The 5,601-nt window shown below is 36.7% G+C and overlaps 1 non-coding gene across 1 annotated transcript; it reads right to left on the reverse strand.

Annotated features, from left to right (window-relative positions):
• Positions 1–433: 433 nt before the first annotated feature.
• Positions 434–556, reverse strand: LOC132520126 (small nucleolar RNA SNORA76). The gene has a single exon (XR_009540490.1). It is a non-coding gene; the product is annotated as a small nucleolar RNA SNORA76 (small nucleolar RNA).
• Positions 557–5,601: the final 5,045 nt, after the last annotated feature.

Genomic DNA, 5,601 nt, shown 5'->3' on the forward strand with positions numbered 1-5,601 from the left:
TTACACTGAATTCAAAAATGTAAAATACAATTCCAATTTCCAACCAATAATGTCTTTCAAAATCTTGTTTAACCTCACCACAAAATTAATTTTACCTTAGCTTGAAACCAATTGCGTTTTCAAGGGATACTGAAACACAACAGAGATCCTACTGGGTTGTACTATTCGCTTTTTTGAAACAAACCTGTTTTAAAAATTAACTTTAAAAGTTATATATCTATCTATCTATCTATATATTTTTTAAGTGAACCTGCACTGATCCCTACGAAGAGATGACACTGGGACTTACAGGAAAGACACTGGATATGTCAGGCACTAAGTAGCAGAGACTGCAGGATCCCTGATGTCTCCCGAAGGAATTTCAACCTTGGCTTTAAGGGCTGGGCCTGATTCGCGACAGCCCCCAACTGACAGCCCGGCGCTGCAGAGTAGCTCTTGGTTCTCGGTTAAAAGGGCCGCCTCCGCGGGGACCACGTGGCCCCCGTTTCGCTAAAGTGCGTGCTTTGGCGCTGCAGCCGGACTCCCCGCGCCGCGCGCCGGCGCTCAAAAGCAGTGCGTTAGAAAATATGTTTATTTTTTATATTAAGACATGGAGCTGTACTTTGAAGTCTTTGAGAAAAGAAGAATCTGCAGGTACTTTTTTATACATCTATTTTTATTGCATTATTAAAATTTTCATCTGTTTTAGCCAGCTTAGGCTAAATCATGCAGTGACAAATGATCTCAAGTCTTGTGGACTAAACAATAAAAGTTTATTTCTTGCTCACATTTACGCTCATCACATTGATGTCCTGCAGCTTTGCTCAATGTGCTCTTTATTTTGGAAGTAAGTCTGAATAAGCAGCCCTTATGTGGAGCCTGCTGGGTTTCTGATAGAGAGGAAAGAGAGGTGAGAACGAAGCATGGCTCTCAAAACTACAGCATGAAAATGGCATATGTCACTTGTGGACCTTACTTATTTCATTATAATTTATTTCGTATATATTTATACATAGAGAGAGAGAGAGAGATCATTTAATTTATACACGGCCTCCAGGAAAGACTACCTGAAATGTTCCAACAGATCCTGGAGAAAGAAACTCCAAGATTTTATTTGTGTAGCCCAGTGCCTCTCTATTATATGATTAGAAAATCATCATATTAGAACCCACTCACCAAAAAGACAATTTCTCAAAGACCTATGTATAATAAAAATTTATCAAGCTATACAGGTCTAAATGGCCCACTGTGGAAGTTATTTTGGTTGTTCTAAAAACATCTGAGTACATGATTATTAAATATCACAACTACATGGTGTATATTTAGGTTTATACAAATATACACCATTATAAATAATTTTAACATAAATTAATTTACACGAAAAAGAAGGAATATAGAAAGGAAAACAACCATAATTCAAGAAACATAATTTGGGCTTCCCTGGTGGCGCAGTGGTTGAGAGTCCGCCTGCCGATGCAGGGGACGCGGGTTGGTGACCCGGTCCGGGAGGATTCCACATGCTGCGGAGCGGCTGGGCCCGTGCGCCATGGCTGCTGAGCCTGCGCGTCCAGAGCCTGTGCTCCGCAACGGGAGAGGCCACAGCAGTGAGAGGCCCACACACCGCAAAAAAAAAAAAAAAAAAAAGAAACATAATTTACTTAAAGCAGGTCTCCTCAAAAACAAAGAACATTAACCATATTACACTCAAAAAGCCCAAAATATTTTAAGTATACTTTATCTTTACAGTTCTGTGCTAAGGATAATAGTCATTCTCAAAGCAATTATTTTCCATTAATTACATATGTAGATAAACATATACATTACAATTAATCTACAAAAATTTACTATTTCTAAATAACAGAGCATGTTTTAGGAACTTAATAAAATAATATCCTAAAATATTATCCTCAGTCTTCCTGCATCTCTCTGTAAATTCCAACATCTTAATCAATCAAAAAAACAACCTTCAAGGGTCAGACTTTCTCAACGTCCAAACCATCGGATTACCTCAGGATTTAACATCAAGCTCAATTAAATGCAAGTTACATAGATCTCTCCTTTCTTTGGGCATAACCAAAAGGAATTTTTTAATGTTGATAAAAGAGCAACAAGTGGGAATAAAACAACCCTTATATTCTTCTCAATCAACAAACAAATCAACCAACCAAACTGAGGTGAGAGAATTACGTGTGATCTAATAGTATATATTCTGTGACATCACCATTATTATTACCCAACAAGTATTGAGCATTGCCATGTGCTAGTAATGTGGTAGATGCTGATAATTCAATGACAAGCAGAGGAGGAGAAATTAAGGGGAACAGTCCGAAAGAAGTTTGAATTTCAGAAAATGAATTTGAAAGAATGGATATCATTTTGCCAGATGAACAGTGGAGGCTAGCAAGAGAGGAGGCATGTGGAAAAAGAGAGAAGGCATTCCATGCAAGCACAAGGAATCTCATAGGCAAGCATGGAGGCACAAAACAACATCGTAAATTCTTGAAACTGCCATTAGTACAACACAGACAGATGCATATTGCTAGGGCATGGGCTATGAGAGATGGAGTTGTCAAAGGGTGTGGGCAGGGACCAATATATAGAGGGCCTCATGTGCCTTGCTAAGGTTTTTAGATTATCCTGTGGGCAACGGAGCATCAATGAAGGGTCTTAAGGAAAAAAGTCACATACTAAATTAGTATTTTGGAAAAATAATTTTGGCCAGGGTACAGAAGATGCATTGGAGGAGATTGGGCTGCAGGAAAAATATTTTGCAAATCCAGGTGAGAAAGACATTTTTAAAAGCTTCCAGCAACAGCAGGAGTAGTGAGTGTAAGGAAGAGAGAGCCTGAAACAATACATAGAGGTAGAATTGACAGGGCTCAGGTACTTATTGGATATGGAGGTTTGACAGAAAAGTCAAGCCTGACTAGGAGAGACACAAGTCTAGGAAGATAGGGGAGAAATCCAATGAGTTTCGTTTGGAATCTGTTACTCATGAGAGGACTATTATACAACCAAGCATCTACTGGAGAGAAGATGGCATTTTTCAGGATTCAAAATTTGTCTGTTTAAAAGTCCCCCACCCCCACCCCAACCCAGAAGATACTTTGAAAGGAACCATCTTCTTACAAGATACCTTCTTACCTTGACCAAAAATGCCTATGTAAAGAATCTGTTTGCTCCTTGGGGAAAATTTCCACAAATTTCTAATTCCTTGAGCTATGTAGGGTTCACATACTAGGTCATGACACTTATGCTTTTAAGTGATAAATAACTGTATTTCTCCCTTGATTGGGCATCTGACTTCTCCCTCCTACTGAGAGCATGTGTCTCTTCCGTACTTTTTCTTCCCACCAAGATCAGACTTGCCCATGACCTATGAAGTAACCCTGAACTGTGTTATATTTTTAAAGACCAGTAGAAGAGACAGCAATGACTGGGTGTCCTCAACATTTTGCCCAGTCGTGTGACATCATAGATATTCTCTGAGCCCATTTCAACATTTGACCAATTATTCTTCCCATTGAGTCATGCTGAAACAAAATACATTATCTCGATAATTACTATCTTCAGCAACCCAAAATTAAGCATATTACTATAACACTTTAGTACAATGAGAAAGAAATTCTCTCCTTTAAGAAAGTTGAGGAGAAACTGGTTCTAGGGAAGTTATACCATACAAGTAGAATAACTCTTTAGAAAGTATTTTTTTAATTGAAGGAAAAAGGTCTATCACGCCTCATGAAGCAACAAAAGCCCTCTTTTATCCCCTTTCTAAAAAATTAAATTAAATTAAAACTAAGCATAGTTCTAAATACTGTCATTAAATGTTGTGTTTAGGTTTTAATTTCTGCTTATTTAGCAATGCATTCATTCTTAAGTATACAAATCATCACTACTAAAAAACATAGCATCTCCCTGAAAAGTGAGTATCTTGTTATAACTAGCTAATGTTGCTTTGTAAACCCAAGACCTTTTAGTAAGTTTACATAAAAACTCGATAAGGTCTTAAAAACATCTATGATGAAGATCACACAATGCAGTAATACCCAAGAACTGTTGACAGTAGCTTCTTACTGCCTGCCAAAGTCCATGATTCTTTTTAAAGATTATGGAAGGCCATTCATTTTGTTTTCATAAACTTAAAGATGACTTAACCAAATCCCCTAACAGTAGTTAATGCTTCTTAATTATATGATGTGATAAAAAAAAGAAGAAAGCCTTATTCACTGAAAGGCACTATTATTACTAAAATTGCCTAATTTTATATGACAGTAAAATTAAAAGATGACACAGCAAAGATGGAAAAATACCCCATGAAGTGGTTAAATAGCATCCAAATTTTCACCTCTCTGTGCCAAGTTTAACTTCAGAGAACAAGTTTCAGTTGCATACAATTTCAGGGAAACATGAAATTAAGTTTTAGAAGCAGATTTCACAGCTAAAGAATTTCATCCACAATCAGTTCTTCTTTATTTATATAAAAAAGTACATTTTGTATCATTCCTTGAATCTGCTAGCATTTCCATGATTAAAATTTTGACATTAAAGTTGAACAGCAGTATAGTCTATCTTGAGTAAGCCTCATTGTTATACCAATATATCCAATAATATTTTCCACAAGAATAAAAAACAAACACCTGGCTTTCAAGGATTCTATAGGATTCAGAACATGAACATGATAAGCCTACCTGAGACTGCCTACACCATTTCCTTTGGGGACAAGAACTCTATTTCTTTCAAACCTGTGTAAACACACTAGCTATTCAAGAGTTTCCAGTCCTCATCTGTCTTGTTACCTTATATGATAACTATTTATTGAGTGCCAAGTAAGTACTCACCTAATTTTTTTCATTTCACATTCCAGAAACCCTATGAGATTGGTATTATGGTCCCCATACTAAAGATAAAGAGTTCAAGGCTCACAGAAATTAAACTATATCCTCAAAATGCACAGACTCAAAGAACAGATACAGGAGTCAAATCCCTCTTCTATTCAACAGGATTTCAAATGCACATCTATCTGACTCTAAAACTTGGGCTCTACCCTACACAAGGCTGCTTTCCATATATCCAGCTCTTCATTTAACTGTCCCACCTTAAACTAGGTGACTACACATTCATCTTACGTAACTTTCAAATGATTTACATATTAATAGTAAGTTCCCCTTCATTTACCAAAGTGTCCCCTCTGAACAATATGGTCAACTTGCCTTCAAGTCAATACATATGAAACTAAATGCATATCATTTCCACCACCTCCCAAAATATGTTCCTTACTATTATATCCATTACTACCATGGATGGCACATAACCCCCATTCACTTGCAAGAGCCAAGATACAGGGATAACTCTTAACTGCTCCTTTTTCCTCATATCTTATGTCACCACATCTTTTCTCTTCTACTTATTATCTTTCAAATCCAGCTTTTCTTCAGCTTCATTTCCACTGTCTTAGTTCTGACTCTCATAATTTCTTTTCTAGACTATTATATAAGTTCTCAACTGATATTTTTACCTACATTGTAATTTATCTCTAATCCATTCTCAACAGTGCAATTAATATGAACTTTCAAAAGGACACATCTTATTATGTAGTCATCCCAATTTAAAATCCTTAAA

The sequence above is a fragment of the Lagenorhynchus albirostris genome, chromosome 4 (genome assembly GCF_949774975.1).
Source record: "Lagenorhynchus albirostris chromosome 4, mLagAlb1.1, whole genome shotgun sequence".
In the NCBI taxonomy this organism is placed as follows: Eukaryota; Metazoa; Chordata; class Mammalia; order Artiodactyla; family Delphinidae; genus Lagenorhynchus; species Lagenorhynchus albirostris.